This window comes from Lathamus discolor, chromosome 1 (genome assembly GCF_037157495.1).
Source record: "Lathamus discolor isolate bLatDis1 chromosome 1, bLatDis1.hap1, whole genome shotgun sequence".
Lineage (NCBI taxonomy): Eukaryota > Metazoa > Chordata > Aves > Psittaciformes > Psittacidae > Lathamus > Lathamus discolor.
This window is the reverse complement of record NC_088884.1, coordinates 69,814,076-69,839,535: the sequence shown is the minus strand read 5'-3', so window position 1 is coordinate 69,839,535 and position 25,460 is coordinate 69,814,076. Positions and strand designations below refer to the sequence as shown.

General features: G+C 51.1%; 1 long non-coding RNA gene across 1 annotated transcript; it reads right to left on the bottom strand.

Annotated features, from left to right (window-relative positions):
- Positions 1-3,033: 3,033 nt before the first annotated feature.
- Positions 3,034-25,014, bottom strand: LOC136007195 (uncharacterized). The gene is made up of 3 exons (XR_010609523.1): positions 24,808-25,014; positions 8,789-8,969; positions 3,034-4,009 (listed from the first exon to the last, which is right to left on the bottom strand). It is a non-coding gene; the product is annotated as an uncharacterized LOC136007195 (long non-coding RNA).
- Positions 25,015-25,460: the final 446 nt, after the last annotated feature.

The window sequence follows — 25,460 nt, the reverse complement described above, 5'->3', positions numbered from 1 at the left end:
GGTTTCCTGGACACCAATAATGTTTTCCCTTTCCTAATCTCCCTGATGTAAATCCATTCACAACGAGTGCCTAGAGACTTTTAATTCCATCGGCATTAAACTCACTAAAACCTCTATTACCAAAAGCTTTTAGGATTTTCCCCAGAATCTACAAGTCAGGTCTGTAACATGACAGAACTCCACCTCTCTAGGGTGTCTGAGAAATTAATTTGTGCTTTCTAAATGCCAGGATCACTGACTGGACATTCAAAGTATCCCCCTTCCCGTCAGTAAGCTCCAGTTGCTCATATACCAATGCCATTCCCAGGTGCTGAGCTGTCTTCTGAAGCACCCGTAACAGTGTGAGAAGAGCCTTCACCCTGCGATATGCAAGAGCAGATTGTCTGCCACAGCAGAGCAGCACCAGAAGTTCACAGATACTGTATTACCAGTGGAAATGGTCTATTGCAGTGGTCCCTTGCTGCACTTGTAGAGCAAAGGGCTAGATAATGCATCACAACACTGACGCTCCTCAAGTGAAAAGGTAGCGTGGTCCCATCTCAGCGCTGCACACAGTCAGGTACTGTAAAAGCACAGCGATTATCTGACTAAACCTCCCTGGACAAGGTGGCTGGATGCAGACTAGTTAAGGTGGTGAAAGGAGGGTGAAGATAGCTGTGAGTCAGTGAGCGAGTTTTCTAAATGCTATAATACTCCAGAGATGGTGCATTTATCCTTTGGCCCTGGAGGTTCATTGGTTGCTGTAATAGAGCAGAGAGATGCAATCATCTTCCGATCCCAGAGGTCTTTTTAGGTGCTGTAATAGAGTAGTGGTGATCAAGCCGTCTCCAAAGCCCTGAGGTTGCTGGCACGCAGCAGGGGTGACGTCAGCGTCTCTCAGCCCCCGCAGCTCCCGGATTCCGGATTCCAGGAGACGTGCTGGAGATGCCTCGTCCACCCCAGAGGTTTGCAGGGGCTGTGACAAAGTCAGCTTTGTGACACTGCCAGAATTCCCTCTGGCTTTTAACCCCGTGCAAAGGTGTGATGCTGACCCCAGGTCCCTCCACACCGGGACACCAGCACGGTGCCTCCCACTCTATCCACATCAGCTGCCGTGGGTGTAGCTCCGAGCTACCCCACCAAAACAAATCATAGCTCTGAGAATACAAGAGAGCTCCCAGATCCAGCAAAGAGTGGCACGCAGAGATGACCCTCAGTGTTTGTTTTCCTGGCTTAAAAACACCTCCCCGTGCAAGGAATCACTCCACTTACACCTTCTGGGCTGTCCAGGAAGGAGACATACTTATGAGGAGTCTGAGGTTTGTGTGTGCTACACACTAATAGCTAGAAATCAAACTCCGTGGACAGGATCAGTTAGCCAAGCTGCTAATAATGACTTCAGCACCCTGTATAATGGTCCCAAGAACTGGGACTGTGCTCCTGGGTAGGAAGACTGTAGGACAGAGGAGATGTTTATAGACTCAGCTCCTTACACTGAAGAGTAGGAAATAATCAGGTAAGGTTTCAGAGTTTCTATAGGCTCAGGGATTTCTCTTCTTCCTTCAGCCCCGGAGGACTTTTAATTCTGGGTTCCAGGTTGACCTGGCAAATGGAAAGGCTGCAATAACCCATTATCCTAGCATTGATTCCCACATCCATAGCTCAGGCAGGAGATGGGAGCATCAGCAATCTCCCAGGAACTTTCTAGCTAAAGTTTCTGTTCTCGGCCAGTTTCAGGAGTTTAGGTGGCTTTGCATTTCTGTGTGTTGTTACTTTTTCACTGGAACTGAGTTCAAAATCAGAGGCTGAAAACCCTGCTTCTTATTATTGAGTTTGACATGACTATGCCAGTTTATGTTAGGGGAGAATCTGACCCCATTCTTCCAGAGCTTGAGGATGCTCCTGAATACAAGTGATGCTAGGATGGGTCGGGACATGAAGAGAATTTCAGTGCTCTTGTCCCAGCAGGTGTTATTAAGGTATGGTGCATGCTGGGGAATGACCATTGCAGATCAGAGATGTCCACGCTGACTCTCATGAAAGACATCACCAGAGTTCGGGGGTGGTGGTGGGGAGAAGGTTGGAAAAACTTCAAAGCAGACAGATGAGGGACAATGTGCTCCTATCTTCATTTTCTTATTTGCTACTATGAGTTGAAAGTTAATATAGACTTTGAAGACTGAACTTCAAGGTTCAGGTTCCAAAACTGGGCTCACCCTTAGTTAAAGCTCATTTATGCATTCTCACTCTTCACAAAAATACACAAGCCTGATTGTGCCTAAATTCTTGGTCCTGACAAAATCTCATGACTTAGAACTCCACAGCCTTGTGAACCTGAATCCCATACATTCTAATTTCACTATGCGTTCCCTCACTCCTGTGTCATGAGGAAAGGAAGGACTGGTCTCACAAGTCTCACAATTTCATTTCCTTCCAACATCTACTCCCATTCTGCTGTCTGACATGGGCAACTTCTATTATCTCCTCCATTTCTTCACTTGGATGGGCTCAGAGGCTTACTGTCCCACTTAAGAGCCCCTTCAAGTCTCCAGCATCCCTTCGGAAAGAGGCTGACTGCAGTTTGGCATGCGATTCCAAATGAGGCAGCACCGCAGGTGTACCGAGACCCTCACAGCTCTGTCAGAGTACTCTCTACCCGCTGCCTCTGCAGCCAAGCAGCTACTTTGCCTGCTCGAGGGCAGCGTGACACAGGTCAGAGCTCTCCAAAGAGCTCCCTGACAGTCGCCCACACTTCCATTTGGCTGATACCCTTCATTCAGGACCTTTGGGGTTATCCGAAGTCATGAGTCTGTTCTGCAACACACATTAGTTTGAATGTACCAACACTGAGTTTCGTTTGCCAGAGCACAGCGCATTCATTTAACTTAGCTCTCCTTCCCCAGCATTTCTCACAGCTCCTTCTGGCCACTGCCAACTCAATAACTTTGTCTCACCTGCAGATTTTTATACGGTATATGTATCTCCTCCCACCTTTCCAATTCATTAAACAATACATTAAACCACATGGGATTTAGAAGAGAACTTGGAGGCCATGTTAACCTTTTGCCATGGTGAAACTTGGCTGTTTAATCCCCTCATTCTTTCAGTCTCCTACTCAGTTTTTGATCTATGTCAATATTTTGTCTCTCAGTAACTACTTAGCTTCTTTAGCAGCTCTTGTGCAGGATCTTTCAAAAGCCTTTTGGAAGTCTAAATACATTATATCAATCGGTTCTTCTTTATCCTTCGCTTTATTGACACGTTCAAAGAGATGTAGGAGATTAGCAAGATGCAGTTTTCTTCTGCCGAACCCGTGCTGGTTAGGCCCTATCAGACCACAATCCTCCAGATGTCTTCGAGCATTGCTTTTTAATTATCATTCCCACCAGTTCACCAGATACAGATGCAGAGCTTACTGATCTTTAATTCCCCGGATCATCACTGGAGCCCTTTCTTAAATATAGGTACAACATTTGGTGTTCTCCAGTTCCCTGAATCAGTAGCTTTTCTTTTTTCTTTTTTCCACAAGAGATTGCGTATTTTTGTTAGCAGCTCAATCACTTTAAGCTCCTTCCAAACTCTCAGATTTAACCATCTGGACTTGATATCTTATTGTTTGGAGAAAGGGAGGGTGGGGAGAGGCTTTGTGTTTTACTCGGTGGGTTTTGAGTTTATGATTGGCTTTGTCCCAACACCCATTATTCTACCAGCATGGTTTCCATCAGTTGCTCATCTAAGCAGATATGGGCAAAGAATCTCACAAACACCGTTGGTAGGGACAGCCGATATAAGAGAAATCATAAGAGAATTCAGCTCCCCAGCAACATCCTAAAAATGGAGTTACTGAGTCACTTTAAACACAGGAGGTGACTGGAATTGATCAGTGCAAGTTTTCTTGGATAACTTCCACCCTGTTCTGACCAACCAGGCTACTTTTGCTCATTTGTTTGGGTCTCTCGCTGAAGAGTGATTTCCGTCTTGACCCCAGAAGATTCAAGGCAGGAACGGAGCTAGCTTGATTATATACAGCCTAAAGTGCAATAAAAAGAAAGTAACCTCAGTGCTGGGGGATGCATGAACCTGGGAGGAGATGAAACCCAGCGAGGATGAAAAGAAGTAAATCAGAAGGTGAGCAGAACAATGCTGAGCTGTTAGCTCCATTGATTGCCTTTCAACTGAATCAGCCACAAGACATGAAATGCAATGGGAAATGCTGGGGAACTCAAATAAGTAGCCCCATTATATGTTTTTTTCTTTGTGCTGGGCTGGTTCCTGATAGCTGTCACCATGCTGGCTGGCTTTAAAAGGCATGGGAGTTCAGACAAGGGCACAGTCTGACGGCCCTGATATGCCACTGACTTCAAGCCACATGGGCCATTGGTCCTGCCACAGGAGGATGTGGAGGAAACTAAACATGTGCCTGAAGCACCTACGGGTTTGTGTCGCAGTGAACACACCACGCTGAACGTATGGCCGGCCGTGGGTACATGCTCACTCACCTGCAAGCCTGTCTGCAAGACAACGCAGGTAATCCAGCTTCTGGAAATTGCCACACTCCCATCAAAAGGACACTAAGAACTTGCATGAAATCTACCTACCCTGACTAGGTAGAAGTGTCTGTATAAGACTTCCACACCACATAGTCACCACAGGGACATGCTGCTTTCTTCTTGCCTCCCTCTCCACCCTTCCCTTCATTTGCTGCTTCTGCCCATTTGCTCTCAAGTCTTTCCTCTTTCTCAGTGTCTCCATCCCCTCCACATTCCTATGTGCCTCACAATTCCCTTTCCCTCCGTGACACCTCCCTCCACTACCTGCAGGACTCTACCTCCAAGAAACAAGGCAGGGCTCACACCTGAAGAAGCACAGCAGGGATAAGATGAGGGAGGAGCTCAGGGGAGGAAGACATCTTCTTCATCTCCTGAGTTAGCCCAAAATGACCTCCCAGCCTGTGACCCAGCCCCACACACCAGGTACAACCCTGCTGAAGGTGCCTGCTTGGGTTGGGATGAAGCAGCATGGACACAGATGCTGTGCTACCACACATGGGCTAAGCCAAGCAGGGAAGTAGCATGAATCCCATCCAGCTGCTCTTCTAGGAAGGCTTTTACTTCTCTCCCTCTTCTCATGCTTATGGGTCTGTCCCATGTGTGCATCTTGAGCCTGTCCTCTCTGTGCAGGGGGTAAAAGTGGGAGGTGAAATGACAGGGCTGGGTATGGCTGGCCACTAGTCATGGCCTGTACTGGGGTCCCTTTTTCTCCCCTGACACACATACACAGATGACACACAGCGTGGATGCTTGGGGAGGCCCAGCCAAGTAGCCTGCCCTCCACCGCTGAATCCCCACTCTGTTTCCCAAGTGACAGGCCACAAACTCCCTTTCTCTTCCCAAACAAAAACAGGCTTGAGTGAATCGCTGCCTTGGCCCTGGCACGCAGCACCCTAGTCATTACGGATGCTCCTCCAGCATCCAGCCCCCTGTGAACGTCAGCGTGCAGCCATATCAGCAGAGTTCACAGGCTGCACCTCTCCACACAGCACCTCTCTGTGCTACCCAAAGCACCACGCAAACCATAAGCAGCCCTTCACATCCCTCCTCCCCATTCAACTCCTCTCCACCAGCGTTTGTGGTGACACTGTGTCCCACGTAAAGGTAGGGGAAACTGAGGCACAGCACAGTGACCAGGGAAAGTTCTTGCTGGGGTCAGTGTTCAGGAGTCCTCAGCAACAAAGCTTTGTAGGCAGTGTCATCTCTTGCCTTCAACCCCAAAAGCTAATCTTGCTGGGCTTTAAAGTAAAGCTGGCTTCAGACTGCAAAACCTGGTCAGCAAATGCTCCTCCTCATCACCAGAGACTTGCACGTGTCCACACACAAGCATGACGTTAACCATCCCTCACCACCTTCCTGCCCTTTCACCCCTTCAACTCAATCTCCCTTAGCAGCACAAGCACCTGAGTGACCGAACTGGAGTAAGTCCCTGCTGTAAGAGGAAGGGGTTTTGCTTTTACGCTGTCCCACGTGAGCACCTTGCCTTCCATCCATGGTGTAACCCCATTTCCTCTCAACATGATCCTATGAGGAAAGCTAACACTTCTCCCAGGCCCTATGCACTGACCATGGGTCTGTGCGATGGTCAGGGCTAAAGAGCAGCATCCTCTTCTTGACATGACACTTCCCTTCCTTTTCAGCATGAAGCCTGTCCTCCTCCCAGCTGGCATCCTCTCATCCCTGCACACATGCTCTCCAGGACAGTGGACAGCCCTTTTCAGTGTGTGACACTGCCGAAAAACCCTTGGGGACATCCAGGCAGAGAGGTGGCCACCAGCCAGAGGACACACTTGTCTCTCTAGGATCTCCCTGGCCCCAGGCTGGTGCTAGGAGAGAAAGAGATACAGAAAGCTAGGTTTCTGCCTTGCTGCGCATCACTTTTCAAGACACCTGGGAGACCAGAGCTGTTGTAATTCCTGAAAGGGGAGGGCAGCTGCCTGGTGTGGGATATGTCTTGCCCCCTGCTAAGACAGTAATTCAACCCTCTTTCAAACCAGCTTGCCCAACAGGAGGGGCTGAACCTGGCTGGCTACGGTGTGCAACTGCGTCTGTCAGATTAGCCAAAGCACACGCGATCCGGAGAACGTGCCAGATGTGGAAGGACAAACACTTGAGCCAGCATCCAGCTAGAGTTGTGCAGACAGATATTACCCAGTGCAACATAAACCTTGCCAGTACAGAGTTAAGCCAACATTGTTTTCTAAACAAATCTAAGCAGCAGAGTGAGTTCATACAGGATCAGCATTTTCTATCACGCAGCAGCAGCAGTTTTGACCCAGTACCAAGCTCCCTAGAGCTGGATTTATTGTCTTGTCCACCCTGAGCCAGTGCCAAAGCCATGTCCTGGGAGGGCTGAGGAATTAAAACAATGCCAAATGGCTTTGGAGACTCCATCAGGGAAGAGCTTGCTTTCTGCAAACTCCCCAGTAAAGGAACTGAGCGCGACTGCACGGTGTTGCTCCCTGTCGGGCCCCGGCCAAGAGGAGCAGTGACACATCAGCATCGCTACAGTCATTCCATCACCCGCAACACACACACACGCTCACGCACCGAAGGGTGTGAACCACAGGGGAAAAGATCACTTCACAGTATTGTCAGCTGGCAGCAGCGATCAGAAACAATCCTGCCAGGGGATATCAGCCCTTCCTGAGGATGCCCAAAGCCTCTCCTGCCCCTGCACTGAAGGGTCACAAGGGATGGGGAGTGATGGAGACGGAGTGAGGAAGGGGTGCTGTTGAAGGAGGGAGAAACAGTTTATAAGTACCCCCAAAGAGGAAGAACACCGGACAGAAGCTGAAGGTAGCAGTTCAAGTGGAAGGGTAGGTGTCAGGGTAGTCAGAGAGGGGGCATCAAAGAAGTGAGAGCTGATGGCAGGGTCCTGCCATAGCAGTAGGGAGATGCAGAGGAAGATGCACCCTTCTTGCCAGCATCACCAGGTGAGACCTGGGCAGGAGGGGAGCAACCCATCACCTCCTTCAGGAGACACCACACCAGTATGCAACAACACAGACCCTACTGGCCCCTTCCCCTTGAAGAAAAGCAGCAGCCCCAAAACCTGACACAGAAACCCCCAGAGCCTGTGCAGAGCCTGAGTCCACCGGCAGGTGCGAACCCCCAAAGCTCCCCTCTAAACCCCACTCTCAGCACGCCTTCTGCCTGCCGCCTTGCCAGCAGCTCGTTGCTTTAGGGTCTTATTGTGGGGAAAGGCATCTCCAGGCACGTCCGTGCCCCTCGAGGGCCGGCAGCGCATCTGGGCCTGCCCGGGCAATGGGAGAAACAGCTGCTCCCTGCTCCCATCCGCACGCTGCAGCAGCATCAGCAGCAGAGACATGCCATGGAACTAGTGCGGCTGATCCTTCTGCCTTCCCAGCAGAGGAGCTGGGAAGGGGGCACCGAGGGCAGCCCCAGGCAGCGGGAGGCCCTTTCAGGTGCTCCCAAGAGCTTTGCGCCCCAAAATGGGTCAGGCTCGGCACAGGGCCCCTCCACTGCCTGTGCAGGGCACACGGTGTTCCCAGCTTATGAAACACGCTGTCTCCAGAAGGAAAACATCCCTCCTAACTGGGCAGGAGCACCAGGTGACAGCAGCTAAGCAGCGACAAAGAGCACGCCCATCACCCCCAAAGCTGTGCCAGGTTGGGCTGGGTATTCCGAGGAGGTACCTGGCTAGGAAATGGAGGCCAGTGCCCTCCGTGGGGAGCTGGGATACTCAAAATATCTGTGAGATGAGGAGGGAGGGGGAACCTGTCCCCTGCACGCCCCACTCCCGGTGCCGCGATGCCCACTGCTGCTCTGCTGTAAGCTGCATCCCCAGGGGGACTCATTCCAGGGCCGCGGAGCCCAGCCATGCTGCTGGCCAAAGCAGCCTGCTGCTCTGCTGCAGCAGCGTCAGCCCGGCTGCCCCTTCTCCCAGGAAACGGGGAGGGCAGGGAAATGCTGTAGGGAGAAGAGCAGACAGGTGTGTGCCAAGGGAGGGATGGGAAAGGAGGGGAAAGCACTCGGGACTGCGCGCAGAGGACCCCTGCTGCTCGGCAAACATCCCCTCCTTGCACAGGCATGCAGAGCTGCAGGGAAAGGGGGTTGGAGAGGGGGAGCAGCTCTCCATAACGACGGGGGGGGGGGGGGGGGGGGAGGGTGCTGATGGATGCCTATATTTTGTTCACAGCATAGCAGAAACCCCTGCTTTTCTCCTTCCTCACTCCTCTGGGGAAGAAGCAGGGATGGATGGAGGCACACAGACATAGGTGCTGAGGTTGGCTTACCTCGCCGTGCCAGTGCCGGGGGTGCCCGGGTGTGCAGAAGGTAAATCCAGGGCTCTGCTCTCCTCGGCGAGTGCTGGGAAAGGCCTCTCTTCAGTCACATCAAGGAGTGGCCTGTGAGTAGGTGCTCCAGCTCACTGCTCCATCGAAGCTGCCATGGATTCATTGCGAACGACTTCGCCTTCTGTGAGGAGAGGAGGAAAGGGGAGGGAAAAAAAAAAGGAGGAAAAAAAAAAGGGAAAAAAATCACCAGCTTAAGACTTGGAGGGTAGATTCACTTCTTTCTTAGGTTTCCAATGGCAACTGAATATACCACAGATGAAGATCCAGGGTGCGTGTGCATGTGAATGTGTGTGTGTGGGAGGGACGGAGAGATGCACAGCTGCTGAGTCCACAGGCAGTGTGGGGTGTGAGCTGCTCGGGGCATACTGGTGGTGATGGGCACAGACAACTGGACATGGGCAGCAGGGCAGACAGACAGACAGATGGATGGAAGCAGATCTAAAGGATGAGAAGAGGATGGGCTGTTTCCTAAGAGCCTATCTGTCCCACTGCATGCAAACAGGAGACAGCCCCTGGCCCTGTGCAGGGGGAAGGTGAAGTGTGCCTACACACGTGGCTGTACACATGCAGGCAGGCTGCCTCCTGGCCCTGCTCTCATCACCCCCCTGCAAGTACGCTGTTCACACTCAAACTGCTACACACATGCTATATGCACACACACCGGCCTTTTCATACCCTCATGCACCACCCTGAATACACCCCCTTCAGCGTCCCTTCAAGGGGTGAGGTGCTCCTCTTCTTCATGTGCGTCCTGCACCGACGGGGTTGCACAGCTGTATTAACCTGCATGCGTGGTGTTTCAGACAACCACCACACAACCACACCAACTCCACCCAGCCTGTTCCACCTCTCACAGCAAAAACATTTGTATACAGCACAGCAAATACTGACCACTGCACAACCGCATGCTGGAGGTTTGATCATACCTACCACATGAAAACTCCTGACCACTTATACATAACTGTCACCGAACAGATGCACATCATTTAATCAGCCCACCTCCATAGCAAAGACGATAAAAAGTGCCCACGTATACACACACACATACACACCATCTATATCAGCACAAACACTGCACCAACAAATCACAACGCATACATCTGTAACAAAACAAAAGCACTTAAAACATCTCCACGCGCTTAGGAACATAAGTCAAGCAAGCAGCACTAGCTGCCTATCACACACAAATGTACTATGCTTACGAATCGCCTGCAGCATACAAACTGATCACATCAGATACTGTTACCCACCTAACTCAGCCCACACAGCAGCATACCATCCTGATGGATCTTAAACGCTAGCCCCAGCACCATCAAACACCAGCCATATTCTGTCACATGGAAAACACAAATACTCATCTACATCCAGCACAGGCAGACAAACACAAGCTACATGTGAAATGCGGCCAGCCAACATCACTCAACACCCAAAAAATGACATTCTTCAAAGTTATGAAGCTGGAACTCACTTCAGAGACAGCTGTATTGTTCTATGTACCTGCACGGGTGTGCGCGCACACACACCACTGCCACACCAGCTCTGCTTAAACTGCCTCCATCTCTGAGATCTTCCCCTTTTTCTGCACTTTCTCTAGTTCTCCCCGTTCTACCACCTCCCAGCAAAGCCCATGTGTGTCTGCTGACACATGTTGCATCTCCTGGGAGCAAGGTCTCTGGAGCAGAAAGCCTGCAAAAGTATCCACACTCATCCCTTCTCCTTTTCTCCTTTCTTCTGGCATTAGATGTGCGTAATTTACATGCAAAGAAGAGTGCAAGGTCCCACCAGCCCCAAGTGCTCTGAAATTGGCTGATGCTGGCATCAGCGGATGTGACTGCAAAACCTAAGCATGGTGAAGAAGTAGATAAACCCTTATGAGAAGCAGAGATTTGGCCAGGATGGCACCAGCTTCCTCCCAAGCCCTGGGAGAGACAAAGAGATGTGCAAGGTGGATAAGAAGGAGTGATGGAAGGAGAGGAGTTTGGCCTGGCACCAGGGATGGCGCAGCAAGCACTCTGCCAGACTTGTTTAACAAGCACGGTAGTGTCACAGCATGATACTGCTATCAATGACTGAGAGCGATCAGGGTTCGGCATCAGGGCAAGCCTGTGTACTGTGTACTGCTGGAATATGGGAGAGGCATGGGAAAACATAGGGTTTTTTGGGGGGAAGAGCAGCTGGGTGTGGGTGCAACCGCAGGCATTTGGTGCAGGGGTCTGTAGCTATACTGGGAGCAGTGGGTATCGGCACAGGTACAAAAGGAAGAGCCCACAGACACAAAGAGGCTGGCATCAGGGTGGATTGGATGCAGGCAATGCAGGGGTTGCAGTCAGGTCTAGCTCCAGCCACAGAGAGGGAAAATGGAGGGAGTCCCCCAAGCTCTGTCTGGTGCTATTGGACATGCAGAGAGACCTCAGTAATGTCTACACTGCAATAGCCTCTTCCAGGAGCATCCTGCCCTCGCACACGTTGTGTGCCCAGCACCCTGCTCCCACAGCTCTCCACCAAACACCCCACAGCCCTTCTCCAGTGGGTGCAAGTACACCTTCCCCACTGTTACTGAGGCGTGCAGACTCTGCTCCCCAAAGCCACCTACTTCAAACCTTCCTCCAGAGCACTCCCACCTTCCAACATATGTACCACACACATGTTCATGCGGTACCATGAGAGGAGGCTGAAGAAACACGTGGGGAAGCCACCACCACCACCTCAACCCCTCCAAACCAGCCCCTCTTCCCCTCTATTTCCACCACTGGCTTTTCAGAAGTGCTTAGGAGTAAAAATTTCCCCTCTCTCATCTTAACTTGGCCCATGCACCCAGGCAATTTCAGCCTGCTAGGAATGTCTGTTCCTCAGCACTGTGCTCAGCTGTACCTGCATGGCTTTTCCCACAAACATTCATTGTGCATTACAGGAGATGAATAATGCAGGCTGAAAGGGGACAAGTGAGAGAGTCTTTCTGGGGCTCAGCAAGACACGTGTACAAAGCACAGTGGAGATGGAGTTGCCTCATTTGGTCAAAGCTAACTGATGCTGCTGAACCTGGAAAAGCCACCACAGCCAGAGATGCTACTTAGGTTAAAGTGCGGTCATGAGGACAATCTGAAGAGGCTTTCGGACCCAAGATTTCTAATAGGTGCTCAGAGGTAACAGAGGTGTCGCTGTGGATAGCCAAGGAAGATCTTCATCTCTGAGATACTTATTACTGAGCTAAGCAGCTCAAGAGAGCCACTAGTGGAAAAGAAACATCATCCTAAACTGACCTCCAAACCATCTGCTCCTGTGCTTCAGGGGCATGGAAGAAGCACCATAACTGGCTAAACAGAAGGAAAAGGAGAGCAAAAGCGAAGCAAACAGAAGCCAAGGGGGATGCGTATGTGTGTTTGCACATGTACATCAGTGTGGTGTTCACCACAGCGACGTGCTTGCCTCACCTTTACATGCCAGTTTTATGCTGGCAAGCAAGGAAACCTGGCAGCCACAAAACCATGAATGTCCGTCAGTATTGCTGTGAGTGTGTCCATCCGCATGGGATAATGCTGAAAGGGGGCAACACGGCCAACATGATGTCATGTGTGCACATGGGTATGCAGGAATGTGTGGCCCCTGGTGCTGTGCATGTGCCTGCTGTGGGCAATGGAATGCAGATATTGATGCATGGAACATGTATGTGTACATATGTGCATCCAAGCGCTATATTATATATAGGGTGAACACTGTGTCTGTGTGCAAATCTAATCTTTGCTGAAAACATGAGTGCGTTTGTGAGATGTCAGAGAATTATGTGTCCTCTGTGGGTTGTCTCATGTGTGTGTCACAGCATTTAAACCTCTGTGCGCGCAACACCAGTATGTTACTGCGCACCTGCAGAGTGAGCATCCTTGTGGGAGCAACACTATGGGTACAGCACAATGAGTACGGCACGCACCCCTGGCTGCATACAGGTCTGCAGGGAGGGGATCCCTCTCGGCTGGAACAGTCTGTCTGGCTCCTGCGCTGCCTCTCCTCCTGGTCTCTGCTTTTAATTTCTCACCTCCCCTCAGTTCCCCTCGCTCCCTGGCAGCAGCGTACTCTGCCCTAGGAACCAACTCCCACACAACACACAGCACGGAAACTCCTTTCCTTGCAGTTCCCTGGTATCTTCCCCTACCAAGTGCCAGAAAGGAAAGAAAAACCTCAGTGGGCAACCCGGACTGGACCTATGCCCTTTCCATGTGCTTGTCGCCCATTTCCAACCCCGTGAACTGCATCACAAACCCGCAGACCTGCACCCCCAAACTCTGCACGCTACAAACCAGACTCATGGCTTGCATGGGTTGGGTGCACAAATTGAAGTCAGCACAGCTCAAACTCACACCTCTGGAGCCAAAGCAACATGTCTTCGTTGCTCTGACATTGCTCCCTCATCAGAAGGCTGCCTTCAGCCAGATCCCACAGGAACTGAGTAACCTCCAGGCTAGGATCCAAAGCATGGAGCACTTGGGGCATCTCCTGGGGCAGTGGGGCTTTGGTAAGAAGAAAACCCCAAAGATATTTTGTTATTCCTTTAACTAATTCTGCACCTTCCTCCCAAGCACCCTACCCTGAGCTCTCTACATGCTTGTTCTGGGACTGATCTAAATCACTCAAATTGAAATAGCAAACAACTGGCATCCATTTCAGGCTTTGCTTTTGCCCTATATCCCACTCAGAACCTATTCCCTTTGGAGGATAAAATTAGCACACAAGGAGCCAGATGTGAAAGTATGCATGCCTTCCCTGGAAGGCTTCAGGGGCTCCCAGCAAGACCCAGTTTCATCCAGGCCCAGGATCATAGACTTTTGCCTTGAAAATGCAGCCTAACACTGAAGCTGCACCACTTTTGCTTCAACAGCAATCCTGAATCTGTGATATCTGCAAACTTCACCCAATCCTCAACACTGAAAGCTTAGCCTCTAAGCTCAATTTTGCTCCCATTAATTTGTCTCCAGGCTTCTTCTGAACTGAGACCCAGCCTTTCATTTGTTGCTCACCAGCAAGGCAGTGCACTCTTTACACATAGGGGTGCTCAGAGTCACATTCCTTCACTAACATTTTCCCTACACTGTAAAAGACAGAGATCTTCCCAGGTTTTTATCCCTAGATTCCTGCTCACCACTAACACAATTTGGGTGCCCTTTTCACTGCTGGAAGTCACAACCAGAAAATACAGCCCATTGTGTTAATATTTAAACACCCACCACATGAAGCACGGGGCCAGCCTCAGGACCTGTTTGTGGCTCTCCGCTGTGCAACACCACCAGCATCACTACTCCGCTCGCCCCAATTCTTTCCTCACTTTCAGGTCTTCCCCTCCAGCCTTGCACTCTCCTATTCCTTCCTAGGCTTCACTAACAGCTTGTGCAGATGCCTTTCCCATGTCCTGCCCTGCAGCCTCACCAGCCTTCCCAGCTATGTGGGCATGTGGAGAGCGAGCCCCTGATTACCATTCAAGCCAGATTCTCATTAGGCAGAAATGCCCCTCCAGGAGATCCATTAACAGTCCATAAGGTTAACTTAATCCAGCCAGTCTTGTGTGGTCTCTGCCCAAATTCCCTATTACATTAACAGTCTTGAGCCTTAATTAGCATGTGAGGCAGAGGTGGCATTATTAATGGAGATAATACGGAGCATTAAGAATAAACAGGCCAGACTGTCTCTCCCCGACCATGCATGCAAATCCTCTTCTACGCAGAAACAGCATGAGCTTTCCCCATGGGCAGCACATGCTGAGAGGCTGGAGTGCCCCACACCAAAGACAAGCCCTGGACTGTACGGCCAGGCTGATGCAGGAGGACAGCAGAGAGGAAATGGGATCCCAGAGAGACCCTTCATCCACTTGGGAGAAGGACTGCCAATAAGAAGAGGACAATGGGGCAAGGGAAGTCCTTGCACTGGAGAGGAGCATGTCCCTGACTAATCCAGCTATCCCATTGTTCTGGAAGGCTTGGGAAAGCAAGGCCAGATACATGAATCTGTACTCCCTTGCAACTCAGCTCCCACTGCCATACATGCACACATACAATAAGACAATAGGCTTTGAACACTTTGTGCAAGGAAGGGGTGTCTGCCTGATGGGATACGAACTGTAGCTGCCAACTGCAGCTGGGGAAGATGCTCTTCATGAGTCTCCTTTCTGACCTCTGAGCCTTGGTACACTGAGAACGCAGTCCAGGACAGAGGGGGTTCAGGTGAAGGAGGGAAGCAGTCACCTGTGGGATCACAGAATAAATGGGCTGGGGCTCCTCCTCAGCACAGATTCACTGTGTGGTGGGGAAGGGATGGGTTGGGACACAGTGGTCAAATCAGCTTGGTCACCAGAAGTGAAGGGGCAGCCTGCTGCAGACCCCCTCCCATCTGCAGCAGAGCCAGCTGCTCCCCGGGGTGAGAGACGGGGGAAACTGGTGCTGCCAGCAGCAGCGAGATGCTGGGGAGGAAGCAAAGGCCACGAACTGGTCAGGGCTGCAGTGTGCCAGCCAGGCTGTGTGAGGAGAGCTTACATATGGCCTGCTGCCCTTCTGCCATCCCACAAGCCTGATGCTTTCTTCTCAAACACACACTTGCAAAAGCATAAGACAAGCAAGGGGAGGAAGGAAGCAGAAGAAGCCAACCCAAGGAAGCAGTCTAATGACAGCACTTCTTGACTGCTAATTCACACCTCCAGCAGCACTCGGCAGGCTGCGAAGGGAATGGGAAGCTTGCCATGGAGACCTGTGACTGCAGGGAATGGCATCCTGGCTTGTTCCTGAGGCCTGACCCACGCTATTCCAGCTGTACATTGCTCTGTTGTGATCGGCATGTCCCTCTAGGCTTTGCAGAGAGGCTTGTGCTGGGTGCAGTTGTCCCTGAAGCACAGACATATCCCCTGTGCATTGGCCCTAAAGCACCCAGCCTGCACTAAGTAGCCTTGCTTAGCCAAGAGTGGTGCTGCAGGCTGAGAGTGCTCTCTCCTGGGGCAGCAACAGCACTATGCTCAGCATCAGCCCAGCTGCCTTCACTGCCCAGGGGCACAGTGGGCAGCAGGCAAGGAGCTCTCCCACTTTGCCGCACAGCTCCTCCAGGCCCACCAGCCAGCCCCTGCCAAATCCATTTGTCCGATCTTGCGCTTTCTACTAATCCTGTTGAGCCATCCTTTAAGTTGCTCTGAGGCAGAGATAGAAAATACAAGCGATGCCTTAAGAAGCTTCCCCTGACCTTGCTCAATTCAAGATAAAGGGCTTTGATTTAGAAAAGTTACAGTGGGGGTCTGTCACTGATCCATCACGTGGATTAAAGGAAAATAAACAGAGACACAGGATGCAGCCCGCGTTAGGTGAGCAGACAGCGAAGGGAAGAAAGGTTACAACCAGCATGGGGGAGGAGACAGAAGAAAGGAAAGGGCAGAAAGTAAGAGGGGAGGCAGAAAAGACACATTCTCCTTCACCATCTCCATTCTTGGCTGCTAGCATACATGGTGTGAAACAAGTCTCACCACCTTCCTTAGCATGTAAGGAAGAGTGAGGCAGCTGCACTGTCCTAGTGTGTGACCAGGCTGAGAACAACTCACTGGGGCTGAAGAAGACTTCCTTGCCCCTTGAGAGGCACCCAGTGGGGAGCAGAGACTGAAATCTCAAGGCATAAATGGCTGCTACAGACATCTCACCGCCACTGTCTCCCCTGATGTTGTTCCTCTCTGTCTTCACCCCTTGCCCCCTCCTTCACACCAGACCTCTCCCCTCATCTCCTCCCCTTGATGCCAGTCCTAGCCCTGGTCACATCTGGCAGCATCTAAGCAGGCTTTCCACACTCACCTCAGTCACCTACTGCCTTTAATCCAAAGGTTACTCAGAACAGTGTTTCTCTGTAGGAAATATAACGGCTACCAGGGCACCTTCTTCTTTACCTTCCAATACGATGAGGTTGTTGCACCCCACCAGGGACTTTTTCTTCCTGGCATGAGTTCCCTCCCTCTGAACCTATTGTACTTGAAGAACACTCACAAGATTGCTGATGTTTCATTTTCGTTCATCTTTTCTCCATAACCTGGCTGTGGGCCTCAGCTAGCCAGGAAATATGAGAAAATCTTAGTTTCAGCCATGGTTTTGTTGCTGTATCTCTCAATCTGCCATAGGAAAGCCTAGTCCTGACCTGGAAGCTTACTCTTGGGTGTCTCTTTCAAGTAGGTCAAGATGTCCCTGTGCTGTGCTTAGGCCCAAGAGCCTCCTCATAGGTGGTCCATGTCCTCTTAACCTCCTCCTTCCACTCTCTTCCACCGCCCATTACACCAGCAAAATAGGCAAGCCATACTTTCCCCTTGCTTCTACAGCCTGTCCCACCGTCAACTGACTTACCTGAGCATGCTTCAGTAAGAGTTCAGATCAAATCTCTGTCACCTTTCAATGCCTTTACTTGCTCTATATTGACCAACTCCTGCCTCTGCTGACCAGCAGCACCAATGGTCAGGGAAGCTATCCTCACATCCTGAGGCCCACTTCAAAATTCCCCCTCCTATTTTCCAAGCCTCCTAGAGTCTTGCCCAGTCCTGTCTTGATGTTCCAAGGGCACCCTAAAATGATCCCAGAGATTTTGCCCAGCTTCTTAACGTCCTACAACATGCCACTGCAGCTGACACAGAAGTCTATACCTGTGTGGGACTTGGCACAGCTTATTGGTGTGATGTCTCTTCCCATCTAGCGATGCCTCATGTCCTTCTGTCACTACAAAGATGAAGTGCTACAGCCAAGAAGGAAGCAGCTGGTATATACAGAGAGATGAAAGGTGAAGGCCTACTGGAAAAGAGGCAACAGAGACCATAAAATAAGACAGGTCTATAAAACCACAGATGACACAGGAAGGGTAGAGGAGGCAGGTGTTTAAATCTCTCTTCCCACCCAAAAATTGAGGGCCAGGAAATTAAACTGGAAAGTAACAGGTTCAAGACAAATGACAGGAGGTCTTGCATTGCACACTGCACGTTTATGCTCCATGACTTCCTACCATGACATGTTGTGGGTGCTAGTGCTTCACCTGGTTTCAAAAACTGGCTGGACGAATTCAGGGAAGAAACAAATCCATAGGGATCTATGAAGTGTGCAACAGATCTTCCAGCACAGGGTCCGTCAGCCACACATCACTGGAGGCCAAAAGAGTGCTCAGAAAAAGTACTCCGAGACAGTTGTCCTGTCTTTATGCTCTTCCTCTTGCCTCCTTCAGACACTGCTGGGGATCTGGAGACCGGAAGGACCTCACACCTGGCTCAGTAGGGTCCTTCTTATATTCATGTGACTTTCAGTAGCCAGGCTGATGTAGAAGTCATGGGCAAATAGTACCCCTGTGTAGCAATATCATTTTAGACCATTTGATCCTATTGGAGGTATTGACAAGAAAACAAACGACAGAGCCCATTCCAAGAAGGACTTCTTTTCCCTCCACCCTAAAGCTGTAAGGAGGTCTGAGGCCATTTAAACCAGTCATCCCCAGTACAGATCCTTGCTGGGAATAACGTCTATGCTTCATTCCTACTGCTCTCAATACCTTGTTCCAAACTTTTTAAGACCAAATCCCTTTTCCCTGTTGATAAACATGGAGCCTTTTCAGCAGACCATCTGTAACAGGGCCAACCCTCCTGAATTCCCTTCCATTTCACTGACCTGTCTATCACACTATTCATGGCAACCTCTCCACACTAGTCCTTTTATTATGATCTGACTCAATTTTCCTGGCCTGTGACTGCAGTGGGGTGAAAAAGGAGGGGTCTTAATCTTTCTGACCTTGTTTCCCAATTCTGAACCATCTGTAAGCAGGAATTCAGAGGAGGGAAGTCTGATCCTCCTGACCCCACTGTCCCCATGCCAAGCCATCTTTGTCTGGAAAATGGGAACCACTTGCTTTGGTAGGTTCAGCCTGTACCCTCCTAGAAAGCTGTTGTGGCAAAGCCCATTTTCACCTACAGGATTGCTTCCTGGAGTACCTCTTCGGACGGAAAGGATGGAGAGGTGGAAGGAATAACGTCCTCCACCTCCATCAGACTCCATTTACTCATTCCTCCTGTACCGCCTCTCTGCCCCCTCAACAACAGCGTGTGCAGGTTCTCCCCAGCGGTGAGACAGGGTATCAATAAAAGGTGAAAGACAATCAAACACCTCTCGGAATTCTCTTGGCAGTGGTGCGTATGAAGGAGAGGCCTTGCAGATCACTCCACCTCCACCACTATCCATGGTACCCATGCTTATTCCCTCAACCCCTTTTCACCACCATGTGTTTCTTTGCTGCAAGCAGTTACATCTCCATGAACCTGCCAGACTATTTCGTAGTCGGTCTGAGCACTCGTACCAGGAAGCTTGCATGCATCCTCAGAGCCAGCCAAATATTCACCTTTTTGCTCAGCCTCATGCCATACTTCTGAGTTTGCCCATCTTTTTCCACCTTAAATAATCTCTTCATTTCCTTGGTGTTTACAGTCCTCAAATACTTGTAAACTGTTATAGTATCATCATTTAGTCAAGCTCTATATATTTAGCTCTTTTAATCTCTCCTCATAAGTAAGTCCCTCTAGCCCTTTCATAATTTTTGTTGCTCTTCTTTGAATTCCCTCCAATTTATTTATTCACCCTCCTTCAGCTAGCATAGCACCCAGGATTGAATGCCAGGTTTTTCAGACTGGTCTCAATAAAGCCTTGGAAATATTAATTGGTTCTCCTTGTGCTTCACAGCTTGATGTTTCTGGATGTACTTGAGTTACACAGATGCCAGGAAACCTAACTCACTTCATACATGTGGCACCAGGTAATACAATTCAAGACTATCTCTTGAAGCACAAGACCTCTCCCCAAGGAGAGGAAGAAGAAGAATCACAAGAGGCGGGGAGAAGAAGATATATGAACAGGTAGTGTGGATGTCCTCCAGCTGAGCATGGCGCACAATTACAAACACAGACTGAGACATCAAGTACTGAGATTTGGACATCAAGTCCAAGAGATGGAAAAGGTGCACATACATACCCATACACGTGATCACCCCAGGTATAAACCAATTACCTGCGTCACACACAGGCACATACACAAACACACACAGGAATATATGGATGCATGGATAACACAGAGGAAGCCGAAGAAGGAATGAGACACACATGGCACACAGACTTTGTGCACACACAGATGTGACCTGTGCATACAAGAGGAACGGACAGACAAAGCCTAGCAGAAAATGGTTCTCTCCCTGTTTATAACATACATGTTCTCATGCATAAACCAATGTTCCCAGAGGAAGGATAGCTCATGGAGTCCTCACAGGAACCTAAAATTACACAGGCAACTCTGACCCATCTGGTCTACAGATTGAGTGCATGAGCCATGGAAAGAATGAATACAAACATATGATACCTTGCCTTAAGGCGACTGGTAGCCTGTACCCCATCCTGAGACACAGTCTGCATACCTACAGTGCCTTCCATGGTGATTAGCTTGTCACCCAAGCCATTCAGAAGTTAGGAGGGAAGGAAGGAAGGGACTTCCCCATAGGCCAGTTGTGGCAGTTCGTGACACCCTCTCCAGGTCATGCTACTGATGATCCTTCCTATTTGCTCCCTATCTCTGCTGTCAGACTAACCGACACTCACAGGAGCCAAAAGTACCTACAGTTTCTTGCAAACAGTCCTTCCCATACAGCTTACTGAAACCACATGGGGGTAACTCTTGTGTGGAAAGCTGAAGATGCACTCCCCAGGGTGTGGGGAGGAATGGACAGGAAGGAATGGACCCAGCACATCAGTTGGGTCAGCACAGGATGATGGATGGGCTTTACGTTCAGCAGTAGGACAAATTCTCCTACAGGGTTTTGATCCTGTGCCTATCTCCATGGTGTCTGGTGCTATGCTATAGGGCACCATGTAGCCACTCTGTCTACCCAGGGCTGCTTGGGAACCCTAAAGACTCCCTGCAACATCAACATAGTGACCAAACCCATCGAGTTATTCACCTCAGCCTGGCTCTTAATAGCTTGTTTCCCACCCCTTATAATGCTGTGGAAAGAATGACAACTGCCCTTCCCTCCTTCTGTACCTCAGCTGGTCAGTTGGAACTGGGTTTCCTCTTGGCTTATGAATGTTGAGCAAATGAGGTCATTTCTCCTCAGTGACAGAAAACTATTTGGTCAGTGCAGTCTGTGGAGAAAGCAGTTCATCTCAGGCAATGGCTAGGTACCCCTGAGCTCCAAGGGGACCCGAAGAACTGCTGTAAGCCCTTAAAGAGGAGGTCAGGCAACGGTAAAACAAGCTACCAAACAGCTGGGGAGCACAGGAAAGCCAGGACATAAATGCAGCTGTAACTGCTGCCAGACCATGTAGCCACTGACGCAAACACTACAGCAGTCCCACAGTCACTGTCACCTCCAAAGTGCCAAGCCTGACCCATATGGGGCTTTAAATACAGCCTTCATCTGGATCACAGCTGACCCAGCAGAGAGAAGGGGCTGGAGGTGGGTCACAGCCCTTCGGTCTGCCCCCTGAGCTTTGCACTCTGCCATTCCAGCCCCAAAAAAGAGGACTTCACACCCACACACCCAGCATAGGAGGTGGCTCCCATGCCTTCAGCCTCCTTCCTTCCCTTCAGTGGCTGAAATCCATGTCCTCCTTAACCCCTCTTCCCACCTGGAAAGGCATTGAGGAACACTGACCTCTGCCCCAAAGGAACCCCAAATAGAGCTCAACCTCCCCCTGTAGCTCAGCATCGAGACCAGCATGACCAATCCCCACCAGCAGAACCCGCAGTGTTACTGAAGATGCTCCAGCTTTCCCCATACCTGCTGGCAGGCTGGGATCCCTCAGTGCTCCATAGAGAAGGAAAGCAAAAGCTCCTCTATTCCCAGAAAAGGGGGTATTTTCCTGGAACACCTAATCTGCTCCTGTCCTGCTCTGGTACCCAGGCAGGGGTGAGGGCTACAGGTGTGTTTGGGGGACATCACATGCCTCTCCCAGAGCAGGGCTCTGCTTGTCATCTCACCAGAGTATGAGGACAGGGGTGTTCCCTGCATGTCCTCAGTCCTCCTTCACACTAATAACAGAAACAACTTAGCTCAGGCCCACATTTGGGGACCTGAGGACCCAAGGGGAAAAAACACACTATTTGAGATGAGGGAGAGAGCAGCCAGGTCTCTTCCTCTCAGCAAATGTGCTGATGCTCTCTGACACATCTGCTGACAGCAATGGGAGGTTTCAACAGGCCCTGATGTGACCACTGGCTTTTCTCCCAGGTGAGCAGGGCTCTCCACCACTCTTCAACAGAGTTAGATGAGGCAGCCGCACTCTGCCTGAAGCTGCATCTGGCTTCTGACATGACCCAGGTAGGAAAAAACGTCACAGACATCATTGCCGCTGTGCTTCCCTCCCCTCTGCTTCCCCCCTGCCTGCTATTTTCACCTTTCTCATTTTAACCACAAGCTGCCCCCCAGCAAAACCTCCACCTCCGTATGCCCCATTTTCCCAAACGCCCTTTCTACCCTCCAAGCGGCTTCTGCTCCACAGCTTAGCTTTGCACCAGCGCAGCGGATCAGGCAGCATATTCCCAAATACCCACTTTGCCTGGAGCTGGGTGAAGAGAGGAAAAGGCCATTCATTCACAGTTCTTCCTTTGGTGTCATAGGTTTTTTTTGGGGGGGGGGAAGCAATGAAAGCAGCTTGCTTCATCCTGACATATCTACATGCTTGTGAGTTGGATGCCCTGAAAGCAAACCACCTCCCAGAGGAAAACAACAGGGTAAGGAGAGTGGCAGCTGGGGAGGGGGCTGGGGGGAAAGATTTCTAGGCTGGGGAAATCAGTGGGATGAAAGTGGCTGTTTCTCACCCCTGGCAGCACATCAGCACCCCTCCACTCCCTGCAGCTTCCTCACTGCTGCTGGTACGGTCTGCATAGAGCAGGCAGGCGAAAGGGGGGCTCTATTTAAATATATTAATAATGCATGTTCCATGCACATGAAGCTTCCTTTGAATAGAACATCAGTGATGCTGTCAGGCCGCGCTTCCTGGGACACAGGAGTGTGTGGGGATGGGGCGGGGGATGCAGGTCACCAGAAATGCCCTTCTGCCCTGGCACAGTCCCTTCCTCCCCCTTCACCCCAGCTCCCCACTTCACACACACTCTTCTCCCTCCCACCTCCCGGTGCATGACAAATTCCTTGGCTCACAGTATGCAATGCAGCCAGGCTGCCCAGTCCCCTAGGCCCCCTCCAGGGACATGGACCCCTTCTCCCCACTCCCTACATAATCTCTACCCCTCCCGGCTCCAATCTCAGCAATCCTCTCCCCGCTCCATAGTTTGGGTTATAGCTCCCTACCTCCAGGGTGAGGAGAAGCGCTGTGCTCTCCAGCCTTTAGGGGAAAGGAGGGGGAGCAGCTCCTGAGTCTGACCTGCACATGGGCACCCACTTTTGTGTGCACACACCAACCCCCAGCAGCAGACGCTTGTGTGAGCCTGTAGTGGGTGCCAATGGATCGCAGGCTGTGCATGACTGCAAGATGCACGCGCCAGCAGCGCCCGAGCGATGCTCTCCTCCCCATCACCAACACTTCCTTCCCTGGGTGCCTGCAAGGCTTGCAAGCATATTGTTTGTGCACAGCCACCCTTGCCTACACACACACACACACATGCAATACGCACATGTGTGCTCACGTGCATTGCACACAGAGGTAAGGGGGAGCCACAGCAGCACACACAGGAGAGGGCATTACGTACAGCAGCTCCCAGATATGCTGCCCGCTGCAGCATTAGCAGATTTATGCTGCCTTTACCCAGCCAGATCCAAGCTCCGGAATGGGAGCAGCAGCAGCTGTGCACTCCTGCCTGTCCTGGGATGAGAATAGGATGCGTCTGTTCGTCTCTCTCCCCCACCCCCATACCTCCTCCTTCCCCCTCCTCTTGCTCCCATTCATTCATTCAGCTTCTCCTCCCCCATCCCATGCTCCAAAGCCAGAGGATCCTTATGCATAAAAATGTGGGCATGCTTTTTCTGATGGAAAAACAGAAAACCAAAATGGTCACGCAGACCCCCTGCAAGCAATGCATATAGACATACGTGTGCATTTGAGTAGCTGTCCTGGGCCCCTACATAAATACCCAGCTCCCTCCGCCACTGCACGCACACTCACAAACCCGACAGACACCACGCAATGACTTTTCTGCAGCCAGTCAGCCTCCCAGCAGAGCAGTGTAAAAGCAGAGCAGAGATTTACTCACTCCCCTGCATCCAAACCAGGCGAATGTTCACACACCGCACAGAGAGACGACACACACACACATCGCTGTCTGCAAAGGCTCCCTGGCAAAGTTTGCTAAGAGGCAGGGAGCAGGGGGCTGTGGGATGAGGACGTCTCCTTCTGCAGGCGATAAACCTATATGTCAGTGTATCTATACCTGTATATGCACATGCATGCATATAATATACATATATAATATACATATATAAGTATACACACACAGAGACACACACATACATACCTATACATACATATACATGTACCCCCTCCTCTTGCAAGGTCTGAGTAGAAGCAGACCAGTCAAACCCAGCTGCGTGCAGCAAGCCCTGATCCTATTCAGCATCCTGATCCTAAGCGAGTTGCACACACACACACAGAGAAAAAGGGGGACCTGTCTCCAAGCTTCCCTCCCTCCCATCACCCCCTGTGGGCATCATCTCCCTGGCCACTTCCCCATCTCCCATGCACTCACCCCTTGCCTTCATCCTCAGCTCAGAGACATCCACCCCCCGCCCAGGGGGTACATGCATAGGCTGGAGGAGAAAGGCAATCCGTCCATCCTGCCTTCCTCCCCCCCACCCCGGTCCTCCCCCTCCAATCTCAGCCGCTTCTCCGAGAGGCGACACGGACAACAGGGAGCCGAGGACACGCAAGGCAGCTGCACCAGGACCGCACACAGAAACGTGTCACACACACACACACGCACACACAGACATACCTGCTTCTGGAGGGGCGACTGCTCCCTGCTTCCATGCCGGGCATGGCAGAGATGGAGTGGAGGCACAAAAGACCCCTGTCTTCGAGCAACTTGGAGCCCTGCAGGGGTGTGTGCTCTTACGGGGGGATCCCCCACCTTGTATCAGTCACCCCTGGAGCTGTGCTGTCCCCTGCCCCACAGCAGTCTCATTCCCGGCTGCACCTAGGCAGCGCTCCCAGCCACGCACACACGCGAGCACGGCAGCAGCAGTCCGGGGAGGGCACGCACAGCCGGAGGATTTGCTGCCTTCGCCGCATCCGCATCACTGGGGGAAGAAGGCAGAAAGGGCTGTATTGGCATTTAAAACGCAAGTGATTAATTCGCCACAGGCTCAGCTGATAGGGCTCCGGGAGCAGAGCCGGCACTGCTTCTCCCAGCTGGGAAGGCTGTGACAGGAGAAGGTCCCTCTCCCATGGAGCCAGCTCCGAGCTCTCCTTGACTGCACAGCCACTGCTTGGGTACAGGCAGAAAGGGGTGGGCCTCCACCGGAGACATGAGCACGCATGCAACAGCTGCTGGGGAACTGCACACACACACCATTTCCTTCCAACAGCTGCTGAACAGCTACACATGTACAACATACAACAGCTTCCCAGGAACGCACACAAGCAACA